This window comes from Heptranchias perlo, chromosome 20, assembly GCF_035084215.1.
Source record: "Heptranchias perlo isolate sHepPer1 chromosome 20, sHepPer1.hap1, whole genome shotgun sequence".
Classification (NCBI taxonomy): Eukaryota; Metazoa; Chordata; class Chondrichthyes; order Hexanchiformes; family Hexanchidae; genus Heptranchias; species Heptranchias perlo.
Genome location: NC_090344.1, coordinates 27800172 through 27817892, shown reverse-complemented (window position 1 = coordinate 27817892; position 17721 = coordinate 27800172). Strand labels below are relative to the sequence as shown.

The following is a 17721-nucleotide window of genomic DNA, read 5'->3' as shown; positions in this document are numbered from 1 at the left end:
CAAAGAGTGGGCGGGGCTTCAGGGTCCCAGTGACCGGGAACAAAGAGTGGGCGGGGCTTCAGGGTCACAATGACTGGGAGCAAAGAGTGGGCGGGGCTTCAGAGTCCCAATGACCGGTAACAAAGAGTGGGCGGGGCTTCAGGGTCCCAGTGACCGGGAACAAAGAGTGGGCGGGGCTTCAGGGTCCCAATGACCGGGAACAAAGAGTGGGCGGGGCTTCAGGGTCCCAGTGACCGGGAACAAAGAGTGGGCGGGGCTTCAGGGTCCCAGTGACTGGTAACAAAGAGTGGGCGGGGCTTCAGGGTCCCAGTGACCGGGAGCAAAGAGTGGGTGGGGCTTCAGGGTCCCAGTGACAGGGAACAAAGAGTGGGCGGGGCTTCAGGGTCCCAGTGACCGGGAGCAAAGAGTGGGCGGGGCTTCAGGGTCCCAGTGACCGGGAACAAAGAGTGGGCGGGGCTTCAGGGTCCCAGTGACCGGGAACAAAGAGTGGGCGGGGCTTCAGGGTGCCAGTGACAGGGAGCAAAGAGTGGGCGGGGCTTCAGGGTGCCAGTGACCGGGAACAAAGAGTGGGCAGGGCATCAAGGTGCCAGTGACAGGTGGCAGAGTGGGCGGGGCTTCAGGGACTCAGTGACCAGGAACAAAGCGTGGGCGGGGCTTCAGGGTCCCAGTGACCAGGAACAAAGCGTGGGCGGGGCTTCAGGGTCCCAGTGACCGGGAACAAAGAGTGGGCGGGGCTTCAGTGTCCCAGTGACCGGGAACAAAGAGTGGGCGGGGCTTCAGGGTGCCAGTGACCGGGAACAAAGAGTGGGCGGGGCATCAAGGTGCCAGTGACACGTGACAGAGTGGGCGGGGCTTGAGGGACTCAGTGACCGGGAACAAAGAGTGGGCAGGGCTTCAGGGTCCCAGTGACCGGGAACAAAGAGTGGGCGGGGCTTCAGGGTCCCAGTGACCGGGAACAAAGAGTGGGCGGGGCTTCAGGGTCCCAGTGACCGGGAGCAAAGAGTGGGCGGGGCTTCAGGGTCCCAATGACCGGGAGCAAAGAGTGGGCGTGGCTTCAGGGTCCCAGTGACCGGGAACAAAGAGTGGGCGGGGCTTCAGGGTCCCAGTGACTGGGAACAAAGAGTGGGCGGGGCTTCAGGGTCCCAGTGACCGGGAACAAAGAGTGGGCGGGGCTTCAGGGTCCCAGTGACAGGTGACAAAGAGTGGGCGGGGCTTCAGGGTGCCAGTGACCGGGAGCAAAGAGTGGGCGGGGCTTCAGGGTGCCAGTGACCGGGAACAAAGAGTGGGCGGGGCATCAAGGTGCCAGTGACAGGTGACAGAGTGGGCGGGGCTTCAGGGACTCAGTGACCAGGAACAAAGCGTGGGCGGGGCTTCAGGGTCCCAGTGACCAGGAACAAAGCGTGGGCGGGGCTTCAGGGTCCCAGTGACCAGGAACAAAGCGTGGGCGGTGCTTCAGGGTCCCAGTGAACGGGAACAAAGAGTGGGCGGGGCTTCAGTGTCCCAGTGACCGGGAACAAAGAGTGGGCGGGGCTTCAGAGTCCCAGTGACCGGGAACAAAGAGTGGGCGGGGCTTCAGGGTCCCAGTGACAGGGAACAAAGAGTGGGCGGGGCTTCAGGGTGCCAGTGACCGGGAATAAATAGTGGGCGGGGCTTCAGGGTCCCAGTGACAGGGAACAAAGAGTGGGCGGGGCTTCAGGGTGCCAGTGACCGGGAACAAAGAGTGGGCGGGGCTTCAGGGTCCCAGTGACCGGGAACAAAGAGTGGGCGGGGCTTCAGGGTCCCAGTGACCGGCAACAAAGAGTGGGCGGGGCTTCAGGGTCCCAGTGAGCGGGAGCAAAGAGTGGGCGGGGCTTCAGGGTCCCAGTGACCGGGAACAAAGAGTGGGCGGGGCTTCAGGGTCCCAGTGAGCGGGAGCAAAGAGTGGGCGGGGCTTCAGGGTCCCAGTGACCGGGAACAAAGAGTGGGCGGGGCTTCAGGGTCCCAGTGAGCGGGAGCAAAGAGTGGGCGGGGCTTCAGGGTCCCAGTGACCGGGAACAAAGAGTGGGCGGGGCTTCAGGGTCCCAGTGACCGGGAGCAAAGAGTAGGCGGGGCTTCAGGGTGCCAGTGACCGGGAACAAAGAGTGGGCGGGGCATCAAGGTGCCAGTGACAGGTGACAGGGTGGGCGGGGCTTCAGGGACTCAGTGACCAGGAACAAAGCGTGGGCGGGGCTTCAGGGTCCCAGTGACCAGGAACAAAGCGTGGGCGGGGCTTCAGGGTCCCAGTGACCAGGAACAAAGCGTGGGCGGTGCTTCAGGGTCCCAGTGAACGGGAACAAAGAGTGGGCGGGGCTTCAGTGTCCCAGTGACCGGGAACAAAGAGTGGGCGGGGCTTCAGAGTCCCAGTGACCGGGAACAAAGAGTGGGCGGGGCTTCAGGGTCCCAGTGACCGGGAACAAAGAGTGGGCGGGGCTTCAGGGTGCCAGTGACCGGGAGCAAAGAGTGGGCGGGGCTTCAGGGTCCCAGTGACCGGGAACAAAGAGTGGGCGGGGCATCAGGGTCCCCGTGACAGGGAACAAAGAGTGGGCGGGGCTTCAGGGTCCCAGTGACCGGGAGAAAAGAGTGGGCGGGGCTTCAGGGTCCCAGTGACCGGGAACAAAGCGTGGGCGGGGCTTCAGGGTCCCAGTGATCGGGAACAAAGAGTGGGCGGGGCTTCAGGGTCCCAGTGACCGGGAACAAAGAGTGGGCGGGGCTTCACGGTCCCAGTGACAGGAACAAAGAGTGGGCGGGGCTTCAGGGTCCCAGTGACCGGGAGAAAAGAGTGGGCGGGGCTTCAGGGTCCCAGTGACCGGGAACAAAGAGTGGGCGGGGCTTCAGGGTCCCAGTGACCGGGAGAAAAGAGTGGGCGGGGCTTCAGGGTCCCAATGACCGGGAACAAAGAGTGGGCGGGGCTTCAGGGTCCCAGTGACCGGGAACAAAGAGTGGGCGGGGCTTCAGGGTCCCAGTGCCTCATTTATTTTATTCTCACTCTGCCCACAGCGGGTTTAGAACTGAACCTAACCAGAGGAGAGGGAGGGAGAAAACTGGGAGTGGAGGGAAGAAATATTGGAGATGGTGGGATGGGTTTGGATTTCAGCACAGGGAGGAGGGAGAGTGTGTGGGACGGGGATTTACAGCTTTGGGGAACAAGAGAGGAAAGGATTTTCCATAAAAACTAGAATTGTCTGTTCTGAATTTCGATCCTGTATTTACAGTGATGACTTTTCGAGTTATACGGCACGGATCGAGGCCCTTCGGCCCATCGTGTCCGCGCCGGCCATCAAGCCCTGTCTACTCTCATCCCATATTCCAGCATTTGGTCCGTAGCCTTGTATGCTATGGCATTTCAAGTGCTCATCCAAATGCTTCTTGAATGTTGTGAGGGTTCCTGCCTCCACAACCCTTTCAGGCAGTGAGTTCCAGACTCCAACCACCCTCTGGGTTAAAAAGTTCTTTCTCAAATCCCCTCTAAACCTCCCGCCTTTTACCTTGAATCTATGTCCCCTTGTCATAGAACCCTCAACGAAGGGAAAAAGCGCCTTCGTATCCATCCTATCTGTGCCCCTCATAATTTTGTACACCTCAATCATGTCCCCCCTCAGCCTCCTCTGCTCCAAGGAAAACAAACCCAATCTTCCCAGTCTCTCTTCAGAGCTGAAGCGCTCCAGCCCTGGTAACATCCTGGTGAATCTCCTCTGCACCCTCTCCAAAGCGATCACATCCTTCCTGTAGTGGTGCGACCAGAACTGCACACAGTACTCCAGCTGTGGCCTAACCAGTGTTTTATACAGCTCCATCATAACCTCCTTGCTCTTATATTCTATGCCTCGGCTAATAAAGGCAAGTATCCCATATGCCTTCTTTACCACCTTATCTACCTGTTCCGCCGCCTTCAGCGATCTGTGAACTTGCACACCAAGATCCCTCTGACCCTCTGTCTTGCCTAGGGTCCTCCCATTCATTGTGTATTCCCTTGCCGTGTTAGTCCCTCCAAAGTGCATCACCTCGCACTTTTCCGGGTTAAATTCCATTTGCCACTGTTCCGCCCATCTGACCAACCCATCTATATCGTCCTGCAGACTGAGGGTATCCTCCTCGCTATTTATCAACCTACCAATTTTTGTATCATCAGCGAACTTACTGATCATACCTTTCACATTCATATCCAAGTCATTAATGTAGACCACAAACAGCAAGGGACCCAGCACCGATCCCTGTGGTACCCCACTGGCCACAGGCTTCCAGTCACAAAAACAACCTTCGACCATCACCCTCTGCCTTCTGCCACTAAGCCAGTTTTGTATCCAAAGTGCCAAGGCACCCTGGATTCCATGGGCTCGTACCTTCTTGACCAGTCTCCTGTGGGGGACTTTATCGAAGGCCTTACTGAAATCCATGTATACCACATCCACTGCGTTACCCTCATCCACACGCCTAGTCACCCCCTCAAAAAATTCAATCAAATTAGTCAGACATGATCTTCCCTTGACAAAGCCATGTTGACTATCCCTGATTAATCCTTGCTTCTCCAAGTGGAGACTAATTTTGACCTTCAGAATTTTTTCCAATAATTTTCCTACCACTGATGTTAGGCTCACTGGCCTGTAGTTCCCCAGTTTTTCCCTACTCCCCTTCTTGAATAATGGTACTACATTAGCGGTTCTCCAGTCCTCTGGCACATCCCCTGTGGCCAGAGAGGTTCTGAATATATGTGTTAGAGCCCCCGCAATCTCCTCCTTTGCCTCACCCAGTAGCCTGGGATACATTTCGTCCGGGCCTGGGGATTTATCCATTTTTAGGCCTGCTAAAACTGCCAATACCTCCTCCCGCTCGATGTTAATATGTTCGAGTATATCACAGTCCCCCTGCCGTATTTCTATGTCTACATCGTCCTTCTCCATAGTGAAAACAGATGCAAAAAATTCATTTAGAACCCCTCCTACATCTGCCGGCTCCACACACAGATTGCCATTTTTGTCCCGAATGGGCCCTATTTTTTCCCTAGTCATCCCCTTACCCTTAATATACTTGTGAAACATCTTAGGATTTTCCTTTATTTTGCTCGCCAGTGTTATTTCATGGCCCCTCCTTGATCGCCTAATTTCTTTTTTAAGTATCCCCCTGCACTTTTTGTACTCCTCTAGGGCTTCCTCCGTCTTTAGCCTTTTGTATCTGCCAAAAGCCCTCCTTTTTTTCCTAATCCATTCTCGTATATCCCCTGACATCCAAGGTTCCCTGGAGTTCTTGGAACCACCCTTGACCTTTACGGGAACATGTTGCCATTGTATGGTCTCAATCTCCCTTCTGAAAGACTCCCATTGCTCCGATGCGGATTTTCCTACTAGCAGCTGATCCCAGTCCATTTTGGCCAGATCCTGCCTTATCCTATTAAAATCGGCCTTCCCCCAATTTAGAACCTTTATTTCCGGCCCCTCCCTGTCCTTTTCCATGACCACCTTAAATCTCACCGAATTATGGTCACTGTCACCAAAGTGCTCACCTACTAGCACTTCTTCCACTTGGCCGGCCACATTCCCTAGAATTCGGTCCAGTACCGCCCCCTCTCTTGTAGGACTTTCTACATGCTGGCTCAAAAAGCTCTTCTGGATGCACGTTAAGAATTTTGTACCCTCTCAGCCTTTTACACTCTGATTATCCCAGTTAATATTGGGGAAGTTGAAATCCCCCACTATTATTACCCTATTATTTGCACAATTTTCTGAGATTTGCCTACATATCTGTTCCTCTATCTCCCCCTGACTGTTTGGGGGTCTATAGTACACTCCCATCAAAGTGCTTGCCCCCTTTTTGTTTTTAAGCTCCACCCATATGGCCTCATTTGAGGAACCTGCTAATATATCATCCCTCCTTCTGGCAGTAATTGATTCTTTAATTAATATTGCGACCCCCCCTCCTCTTATACCTCCCCCTCTGTCTCACCTGAAGATTCTGTACCCCGGAATATTGAGCTGCCAGTCTTGCCCCTCCCTCAACCCTGTCTCTGTGACAGCAACAATATCATACTCCCATGTGTTTATCAACACCTTCAGTTCATCCACCTTATTTGCAAGACTCCTTGCATTAAAATAGATGCCATCCAGCCTTGCTCTTACATATTTGCCCTGTCTTCCAAGCTGACTTGTTTTTTTCTCTATATTTGGCTGCACATCACCCCCTATTGTAGCTCCACTCTGTATCCCATCCCTCTGCCAAGTTAGTTTAACCCCCCCCCCCCCCCCCACAACAGTGCTATCAAACCTCCCCGCAAGGATATTTGTTCCGCTCCGGTTCAGATGCAACCCGTCCGACTTGTACAAGTCCCACCTTCCCCAGAAGCAGGCCCAGTGATCCAGGATACTGAAACCCTCCCTCCTGCACCAACTCTTTAGCCACGCATTCATCTGTTCTATCCTCCTATTTCTATACTCACTCGCCCGTGGCACTGGGAGTAATCCAAAGATTACAACCTTTGAGGTCCTGCTCTTTAATCTGCTACCTAGCTCCCTAAATTCTTGATGCAGGACCTCATCTCCCTTCCTACCTATGTCGTTGGTCCCAATGTGGACCACGACCTCTGCCTGCTCCCCCTCCCCCTTGAGAATGCCCTGAAGCCGCTGAGTGACATCCATGACCCTGGCACCAGGGAGGCAACAAACCATCCTGGAGTCACGTTTACGGCCACAGAAACGCCTGTCTGTTCCCCTTACGATAGAATCCCCTACCACTATAGCTCTTCCATTCTTTTTCCTCCCAGCCTGTGCAGCAGAGCTACCCCTGGTGCCAGGAAGTTGGCTGCTGCTGCCTTCCCCTGATAAGTCATCCCCCTCAACAATATCCAAAGCGGTATATTTGTTTGAGAGGGGGACGGCCACAGGGGACCCCTGCACTGCCTGCCTGCTCTTCTTACTCTGCCTGGTGGTCACCCAATTACTTCCTGCCTGTACAACCTTTACCTGCGGTGTGACCATCTCACTAAACGTGCTATCCACGACGTTCTCAGCATCGCGAATGCTCCATAATGAATCCATCCGCAGCTCCAGTGCCGCAATGCGGTTTGTCAGTAGCTGCAGCTGGATGCATTTCCCGCACACATGGTCGTCAGGGACACCGGAAGGGTCCCTGATTTCCCACATAGAGCAGGAAGAGCATAACACGGGGCTGGGCTGTCCTGACATGACTTACCCTTTCACTAATTAATTCAAATTAAATGAATCCCACCAATTTCACTTCAATTAAAAAGGTATACTCAAGGGCCCTTGCTGAACAGCAGTCCCCCACTACACAACAGAGACCAGAGAATCCACAAACTCTAACCTAAGACAAGTTCAGCAGGAAAATACTCACCAGCCAATCACTTACCTCTTCCTTGGTGAAGTCCCACTTGGATTACTTTTTGCTTCTTATTTATCTCAGGTCCAGGAGTTAAGTCCCTGTGATGTCGCACAGTAGTTGTCTCTTGGTGCAGGTCTGCTGCTGCTTTTATTCCACAATCTCAGTCTTCTACTCTCAGGTCCACTACCGCTCTGCAGGAAAAGTTTGGAAAAGCAAGGCAAAGCAGCACCTCCTTCCCCCACTTCACCGAACTCCCACACGTACCGAACTCTCAGCACACTGTGTAATATCCGCACACCGTGCAGTCCGCACTGACAGGCCCCTGTATTTCTACAGTTGAGACTCAGATGAGTCAGGCCTGCCCCACCTTCAGGGACCAATTGAATCTAGCTAACCAATTAACTTGCTACAGCAGCTCTCTGCTGAAGCCTGACAGAAACTTAGAAATTTAAACTTTTAAATTGACCTTAAACAGTTGAAGCAATATGCACTAGATTTAAAGAGATTAACCCTTCAACTCCCACACTAACCGAACACTCAGCACACTGTGTAATATCCGCACACCGTGTTTAAGTTTTGTTTCTCTCCTTCAATCCACACAGAAGGTCTGGTCAAAGTCCCATCCTTCTCGAAACGGCAGACAGAGGGTTTTGCATTATTTGCTGAAATCAGCAACAGTTCCTTCCAGGAAGGTGTTGAGATTGTAAGGTCGCGAAGTATCAGATTGTACAGTGGTGTCATTGTAAAAAGAGTAAATCTTATGTTCAACCTAAGAGAAACGTATGTACCATCATGATGATTTATGTCCGGATCATTCAGTGTCTGTGTCTGTTAAAAAGGGATGTGCTGTAAGTCCCGGATCATTCCGTGTCTGTGTCTGTTAAAAAGGGATGTGCTGTAAGTCCCGGATCATTCCGTGTCTGTATCTGTTAAAAAGGGACGTCCTGAAAGTTCCGGATTATTCCGTGTCTGTGTCTGTTTAAAAGGGATGTGCAAAAAGCCCCGGATCATTCTGTGTGCGTTTTACCCGATTTTCTTGATACCTTTTTCCTTCTGAACTGAAATGACGATCCTCTCTCGAGAAGAAGGTTCACCGCCTGCTTCGGGCAACTGGTTGGAAAAGTAACAAAAACTGATGAGGCCAAGTTCATTCTGCTGGACTTCCATTCCAATCTCCGCACTCTATCCCCCATTCAGACCCACCCCCGCCTGGACATTATAAGCTGCGATATTCATAAGGGAATGGAGAAGCCGAATATCACGGTTATAATTTTCTTGGTTGCTCAACGCTGAATAGCATCAATTGCAATGATTCATCAGGTAATCATAGAATCATGGAATCTTACAGCACAGAAGGAGGCCATTTGGCCGTCGTGCCAGTGTCGGCGTTTTCGAAGACCTGTCCAAATTAGACCCACACCCCAGATTTTTCCCAATAATCCTGCAAATTAGTCCTCTTCAATTATGTCCAATTGCCTTTTGAGTGATCCCATGGAATCTGCTTCCACCACCCTTTCAGGAAGTGCGTTCCAGATCTTATCAACCTTCTGTGTGAAAAAAAATCTCCTCAATTCCCCTCTCGTTCTTTTCCCAATTATTTTAAATCTGTGATCTCTGGTTACCGACCCACTTGCCAGACGGAAACAGTTTCTCCCTACTTGCTCTTTCAAAACCCCTCACTATTTTGAATATCTCTATTAGGTCTCCCGTTAACCATCTCTGCTGTAAGGAGAACAATCCCAGCTTCTCCAATCTCTCCAAATAACTGAAGTCCCTCATCACTGGTGTCATCCAGGTCAACCTGCTCTGAATCCTCTTCAATGCCTTTTTATCCTAAAGTGTAGTGCCCAGACCTGTACAATATACTTCAGCTGAGGCCTAACCACTGATTTGTAAGGATTAGCATGATTTCCTTTTTTATATTCAATGCCCCTATTTACAAAGCCAAGTATCCCTTACGCTTTCTTAACCGCCTTATCAACTTGCCCTGTTTTATGAATATGAACTCCCAGGTCCCTCTGCTCTTGGAACCCCCATAAATTGTTCCATTCAGATTATACTGCCTCTCCATGTTCTTCATCCAAAAGTGCATCACTTCACACTGATAGGCGTTAAATCTGTCACGTGACTGACCGTTTCACCAGTCTGTCTGTGTCCTCCTGAAGTCTGCTATTATCTTCGTCACTATTTACTCCGTTGCCAAGTTTTGTATCATCCGCAAACTTTGAAATTGTACTCCCTATTCCCACATCCAAGTCATTTAAATATAACATGAAAAGCAATAGTCCTGATGCCGACCCCGAGGGGATTCCACTGCATATTTCTCCCCAGTCAGAAAAACATCCGTTCACTACTAACCTCTGCCTCCTATCCCTCAGCCTATTACTTGCCCACGTTACCACCGACCCTTTAATCCCACGTGCTTCTAGTTTTCGAATATGTCTGTTATGTATTAATTTCTAAAATGTGTCCTGAAATTAACTGTAACCCAGTAATTTTATTGTTAAACAATGAGAATACAGATATTAAGACCGAGTGATCGATCGGGTTCATTCCCATTACCCGAAGGTGACGGGACCCGAGGAGGGGAAATCCCATCTGGGTTTATATTTTCCGCAAACGGAGACGGAAAATAGCAAAACTCATTCCGTCGAAATCCAACAATTGGACGAAGATCCGACAAGCCTTTTCCCATCCGGGGTTTCCAGACCTGGCCGTTGAAGGAAGCCTGATAAGTCCATTAGGGAGCAAAACCGAAAGTGAAGAAACGCAGAGATAGAGAGATACATGAAAAGAAAAATAGTATAAATCTCCAATTGTGTGATTCAACAGAATTTCAGCTGCAGCTTAAAGGAAATTCTTCGCATGTCGTGAAATCTTAGAGGTGTATGTAGGGCTGGATTATAACTTTATTTCTGAGAGAAGTAAATACTGCCTGGTAACTACAGCTCTTATTGATTTAACCATTTTACAGTGGCGGTGTGAAGTGATTTCGAATCTCAGTGAATTTCAAGACCATGCTTGACCCACTCGTTTGGTCACCCACAGGTAGCACGCGGTTGGAGACTGCGCAGGCTCATCACAGGAACTCTGCCAGACTGCATGTTCCAGACTTGTATCCAACGCTACACGTGCAGCCTGCAGCCGTGTGTGGATTGGTGGTTGAGTGTAGAACCCTCGCCTGCCGACGGCGAAACCAGGCGTTTGGTTCCAGGCCAATGCAGCTTCCTTTACCTTTTGCATCTGTACCCATGAGATCGCCTGAATTGGGATAAATTCATGTGCCGGCTTCAATCTGTCCAACTTCTTGAAAGATTATCTTCATTTCGTCCACGTGTCTTTCGTGGACAAACCCTCTGCATTCTCTCCTCTCGTGTTCAAACATGCTCTGCTGGAGATAAGTCAAACCTGCCTTTTGCATCGCTGAGAAGCCAATTGGTGATTTTTGAGCAAAAACGGGGACACAATAGGGGTCATCCTGGATTTGAGCCAGTAAAACTCCCTCAGCGAGAATCAGATCCAAAGATCAACTGGCAACAGAGCCGTGCAGCCAGTGTAAAATTTCGCTGCCTCGCAGCCGATCCGCCATCATTTCAGAACACCATGGCCATCCAATCTCGCTTTCTTGTACGATATACCGTGTGGAGCAATTTCAGATTCCACACTAATTATTTCAAATCAACAATATTAGTCTCTCTTTATCAAATTCGTTTTGAATGTACGACTTTTATTATCAAGTAACACTTTACAGAATGAATTGCTCTGAAACGACATTGTCGTCTGTCTCGGCACGGTCATAGTTTACACTCTACGATAAGTATACTTTACTCAAATTGCTGCTTTCATTCACTATGAGAGTGAAGATCCATGAATGTGGATACATTAGCTATGAATTTATCAGCTGGGTTGTACCTTTCCTTTTCCTACTACCTCAGTCTTTTTTTTCTTTACCCTTCTCTGCTATTATTGCAGGTTGGATCAGCCATCGCCGATCAAGGAAGCCTGAGAAGTCCATCGGGGACAACACAGAGAGACAAGAGACAGAGACAGGGAGAGAAAGAGAGATGCATGCAAAGAAAATAAAGAGTATAAATGTCAGGTTTTGCAAACTACCAGAATTTAAGTTACAGATTGGGAGAGATTCCTTCTCTGGTCTTGAAATCTTGCAAGAGAAGATCTGACACGAATTAAAAGCACCCGCCACGCTGGAGAATCTCTCATTCTTGGAGGGAGATAAATGCGGACAATTAACTCCAATTAATCTATTTCAGCACTGAAGAGATCTTTAAACAGTAGCTCTGCGATCAGAATTCAAACCTGGGCAGGAAAACCTCAATTGAATTTTGAATCCAACGCTTCAAACACTCGGCCACCGCAGCTGCAAACGGCATGTTCATTCAGATCGGATTCCAAATGGACACATGTTGCTGTTACAAACGCGCGCATTGATGGTGCTTGGGGTCGAATTCTTACTTATTACGCTGGAGACCTTGGTTCGATTCCCGATACAATGCAGGATCATTCTGTAACAATGAGGAGCTGAGGAGCAAAAGTATACTATTTCGCCCCTCGAGCCTTATGCGCAATTCAGTGAGATCCTGGTTGATATGTAACCTAACTGCATATTATCGCCTTAGCCCCATGTCCCTTAATGCCTTTGGTTGACAAAAATCTATCAATTTCAGTTTTAAAATTAACAATTGAGCTCGCATCAACTGCCGTTTGCGGAAGAGAGTTCCAAACTTCTACCTCCCTTTGCTTGCAGAGGTGTTTCCCAACTTCACTCCTGAAAGTCCTGACCCTAATATTTCGGCTGCTTCCCCGAGTCCGAGACACGCTAACGGGCGGAAATCTTTTTTTTTCTATTTACCCCATCAGTTCCCCTTAATATTTTGAAATGTTCGATCAAATCAGCACTTAATCTACTGAATTCGAAGCAAACCCGAGTTTATGTAATCTCTCCGCGTAATTTAAACTGTGGAGTCCAGGCAACATTCTAGTAAATCGACGCTGCACTCCCTTCATAGCCAATATATCCTTCCTAAGGTGCGTTGCCCAGAACTGAAGGCAATACTCCAGGTGTGGTCGAACCAGAGTTTTGTCACTGTATCATAATGCCTATCCCCTGGAATCTAGTCCTCTGGATATAAAGACCAACATTCCATTAACCTTTTTGATTATTTTTTGTACCTGTCCATGACATTTTAATGACGTGTGTTCATGGACCCCTAAGTCTTTTTGGACCTCCACTGTTTCGAGCTTTTCACCATTTCGAAAGTACTCTGATTTATCCTTTTAGTTCCAAAGTGGATGACCTCACACTTGACGAAATTCATATCGATTTGCTACAATTTTGCACATTCATTTATTATATTAATGCCTCTCTGTAATTTTATGCTTTCATCTGCACTGCTTACAATGCTGCCCATCTTGGTGTCATCGGCAAACTTGGATATGTGGCTTTCTATCCCGTCATCTAATATCCGCCTGAATTGGGAAAAATCCAAATTCAGTTTCAATCTCCTCGTCATCTTGAGACATTTTATTTGCTTCATGTGTATTGCGTCGACGAAACTTCGGCATTCAGTCCACTGGAGCTCAAACATCCTCCGGATATAATTCAGTTCCACCAACAGCAAAACTGAAAAGATGTGAGAAGACAATTGGTGACTTTTCACTAAAAGGCGAAACACATACGGGCTCGTCCGGGATTTGAACCCGGGACCACTCGCATATCACTCAATGAAATTCCCTAAGCAAGAATCATAACCCTAGACCAACGAACCGCTGTTGCTTTAGTTGTGCAGCCAGTGTAAAAGTTGGTTGCGTCTCACAGCCGATCGGCCATCCTTTCAGACCACATCGATCCATTCAATCTCGTTTTCTGTTCGGGTGGACAGCAATATCAAGTTGTGCACTAACTATTTCCATTCACCAATATTAGTCTCCCTTTACCAAATTGCTTTCGAGTGCACGACTTGAGATATCAAGTAAGACGTTTCAGAATTAGTTGCTCTTAAAATACATTGCTTGTGAGGTAACTCAGAGTCGTGTCGATTTATGGCACGCTCTGTTCCCTTTGCATTGCAACCAACACATAGAATTGAATCATAGAAAGCTTACAGCACGGAAAGAGGCCATTCGCGCCATCGAGTCCGTGCGAGATCTCTGCAAGAGCAATACAGCTAGAACCATTACCCCGCCTTTCCCCGAATCCCTGCATTTTTTTTCCTTTCAAGTACTGATCCAGCTCCCCTTTGAAGGCCATGATTGAATCTGCCTCCATCACACCCTCGGGCAGTGCATTGAGATCCGAACCTCTCGCTGTGTAAAAAAGTTTTTCCTCATGTCACCTTTGGTTATTTTGCCAATCACTTTAAATCTATGTCCTCTGGTTCTTGACCCTTCCGCCAATGGGAACAGTTTCTCTCCATCTTCCATGCCCAGATCCTTCATGATTTTGAATACCTCTATCAAATCTCGACAAAACCGTCTCTGTTCCAAGGAGAACAACCTCAGATTCTCCGGTCTATCCACGTAAGTAAAGTCCCTTATCCCTGGAATTATTATAGTATTTTTTTTCTGCACCCCCTCGAAGGCCTTCACATCTTTCCTGAAGTGCGGTGTCCAGAACCCCACACAAAATTTCAGTTGTGTTCGAACCAGTGTGTTATAAAGTTTCATCCTGACTTCTATACTTTTATACTTTTGTACTCTATACAACTATTTATAAAGCCCAGGATCCCGTATGCTTTTTAACCGCTTTCTCAACCTGCCCTGCCACATTCAACGATTTGTACACATAAACCCCTCTTTGTTCCTCTACCGCTTTTACATTTGTGCCCTGGAGTTTATTTTGCCTCTCCTCGTTTTTCCGACCGAAATGTATCACTTCGCACTTTTTTTGCGTTAAATTTCATCTGCCCCGTCTCCGCCCATGCCACCAGCATGTCTATATCATTTGAAGTTCATCACTATCCTTATCATTGTTTACTACCCTTCCAAGTTTTGTTTCATTTGCAAATTTTGAAATTGTGCTCTGTGCACTCAAGTCCAAGTCATTCATATGTATCAAGAAAAGCAGTGGTCCCAGCACTGATCCCTGGGGAACGCCACTGTACACCTCTCGCCAGTTCGAAAAACAACAGTTCACCAGTAATCTGTTTCCTGCTGTTCGTCAATTCTGCATTTATGTTGTTACTGCCCCGTTTATTCCATGGGCCGCAATCTTGATGAGAAGCCGACCATGCGGCACTTTAGCAAACACCTTTTGAAAGTCCTTATACACCACATCAACTAAATTGCCCTTATCTATCCTCTCTGTTACCTCATCAAAAAACTCTAACAGGTCAGTTAACCACGATTTGCCTTTAACAAATCCGGGCTGCCTTTCCCTAATCAATCCACCCTCGTCCAAGTGGCTGTTAATTCTGTCCCGGGTTATCGTTTCTCAAAGTTTCCCCACCACTGAGGTTAAACTGACTGGCCTATAATTGCTGGCTTTATCCGTACACCCTTTTTTGGACAAGGGTGTAACCTTTGCAATTTTCCAGTCCTCTGGCACCACCCACATATCTAAGGATGTTAATAGATAATGGCCAGTACCTCCGCAATTTCCACCCTTACTTCCCTCAACAACCGAGCATGCATCCCATCCGGACGTGGCGGCTTATCTACTTTAAGTACAGCCAGCCGTTCAAGTGCCTCTTCTTTATGAATTTTTAGACCATCCAGTATCTCAACGATAACTTCCTTTGCTGAGACTCTGTCTTCTTGTTAAAGATAGATGCAAAATACTAATTTGTTACCTCGGCCATCCCCTCTGCCTCCATGAGTAGATCTCCTTTATCGTGCCTAATCGGCCTCACCCCTCCCCTTACTACCCGTTTACTGTTTACATGCCTGTCGAAGTCTTTTGGGTTCCCTTTTATGTTGGCCGTCAGTCTATAGTCATATTTCTCTTTGCCTCTCATTTCCTTTTTCACTTCCTCTCTGAACGCCCTAAATTCGGCCTGGTGAATTAACGCATAAAAAAGTTACCATTTCTTTCAGCCGGAAACAGAAAGTTACTGCTTGATCAATGGCGATTTGAACAAGTATTCGTCTTTTTTACAGAGTTGAATGAGTTTTGCGAAATTAATACAGTGAACTAATACAGTAAAGTTGAATTCCTGATCGGGAACCGCCTCAGACAGCGCATTACTGCCCATCCCTGGGAAACAAGATACAATCGAAACTTTGACAACACATCGCAGGTCCCGCTGCAAAGACACAGCTTGCCAGCTGTTCCGAAATTTGGAGCCTGGACAGGGAGTTAAACGATGGACCTTCAGCTCACTACCCACTTTAAAAGTATGATACTCTACCGACTGAGCTACTCAGGCTCGATACTAAGCTCCCAGCGTACATATTCATGGGAGGCCTCTGAATTATCCCTGCAGCCGGGGAGCAAAGGTGAGGTCCGTTTGATAAAATTCTCAGCAACGTGTTGAGGAGAATCCTTGTTCCTGTTGAACATGATATAAGAAACATGGACAGTGAACTCGTGAGTTTACAATTCTTCTTGTTTGTGCCAAATGTCTTCTCATTCGTTTGCACCAATTAAAATAACACTTTACCCAGCGGCTCAAATGCTGAACTTGTCCCACACGGGAGTTGGAAAAGGCCTCTCGATCTTTCAGCGTATTAACATCTGTAAGCTGAATAATTTCACCCGTTGCACAGTGACACCAGGCAGAATATTTCCCTTCCAAATTTTGCCAACACGAAACTTCCAACCGATGAATATCGGCTTAACGAAAAGAAGAATTGTTTGTTTGGTTCTTTAGATGTAAAGATCCCTTACCGGCCCCTTTGCCATATGAGCTGCCGCTAAAAGCCCCCTCTCCCCCTATGAACAAGTAAACTGGCACCTCCTATTGCAAGACGGCAGGCCGGAGGAACCCAAGAGCCCACATGGGAACACTAAGAAGTAGATGCGTTATGGAACATACCAGTTGTACCTTGAACTCCAGTCAAAATGTTCGGAGTAAAAGGTTTGATTGTTTTAGAAGACGCTCGAACTCACAACCTGGTCATTTCTGGAGCCCATACTGCTATAAATAAATAACGCACGCTCAATAATTGTGCAACACGAGAGCAGCGAACAACCGACAGCATCAGCGCTCCTGCCAAACAGCTTCATTTTCGGTCTCTCAATTATCACTTCGAGATCTTTCTCTAACAGAAGCCTCCAATCAAGATGCGCTTCATTAAATAACAATTCTTAAATCAAGAGAGTTTTGATCGATCATGACTAAAGCATGTCCAATTTCCTCACTTGTTCCTTTCAATCCCCTGGGATGGTAAACATCAGGTCGTGGAGATTTGTCTATCTTTAGCCTAATTATTTTCTCCATTGCCATCATGTTACTAAAACGAAACCCCTTGATTTATTAACAGTTTTCCTCGTGTCTCTGGTATGTTAGCCTCATCCATTTCTGAGACGACCGATGCAAAGTAAAAATTTAGCAACTCTGCCATTTCCTGATTTTCAATTACAATATCACCTCCATCTGTCTTCAAGCGGCCCACATTACTCCAAGCCTCCCTTCGTTCTCTTAATATATTTGGAAAAACCTTGAGAGTTGTCCTCATTTTCCCTCACAAGTTTTTCTCCTTTTCCCTTTTTGCTCCTCTCACGCTTTTTTTTAGTTTCAGCACGACAATAAACAACACTTCGCTGTAAAGTTCGGCTCAATAGTTCTCCAATGTCAGAGCGAGAATTGTCTGATCCCCGAATTTATTTAATGTAACAAATACAATCACACATAATCATCCATGTATCAACGCACTGATGGATACACAAAGATAAACACAGCGAGAAATCCAGTCAGTGTCGGAATGCACAGGTGAACGGAAAAGCGAAACAGACAAAGATGAAGCGGCCTGAACCCCCAACAGTGAAGTGCCGCTGATAGATATTAATGAGAGGAGGTGGAGATAAAGTGTCATCAATTGGCGCTGTGGCTTAGTTGGTTAAAGCGTCTGTTTAGTAAACAGAAAATCCTGGGTTCAACTCCCAGCAGTGCCTTGTGCAGCTCGTTATTTTACCGAATTTGTGGAATTGAGCGACAAAATAACACTGTGGTGTTTGTTCAGGAGGAAACGGATAACCGAATGACTGTTCAAAAACGCCCTTTCATTGTGCAGACAGACCTCTCATAGAATGTGTCTGTAACACGTTAATTTAAAGACACGTTCTTGTTTCTGGGCTCGTTGGGGTCGGGGTATATTTCGCGATTTGAGGTTCAAACCCGGAAGTAGTCCAAATTTGGACCAAGACTTGTGATTTTGACCTGCGGTGCAAACGTTTGCAAAGAGGGAAAGGAAGTC

At 48.1% G+C, this 17721-nt stretch overlaps 1 non-coding gene across 1 annotated transcript; it reads left to right on the top strand.

The window, feature by feature from the left end:
• Positions 1 to 17345: 17345 nt before the first annotated feature.
• trnat-agu (transfer RNA threonine (anticodon AGU)) lies at positions 17346 to 17419 on the top strand. Its single transcript has one exon. It is a non-coding gene; the product is annotated as a tRNA-Thr (tRNA).
• The last annotated feature ends 302 nt before the right edge of the window (positions 17420 to 17721 follow it).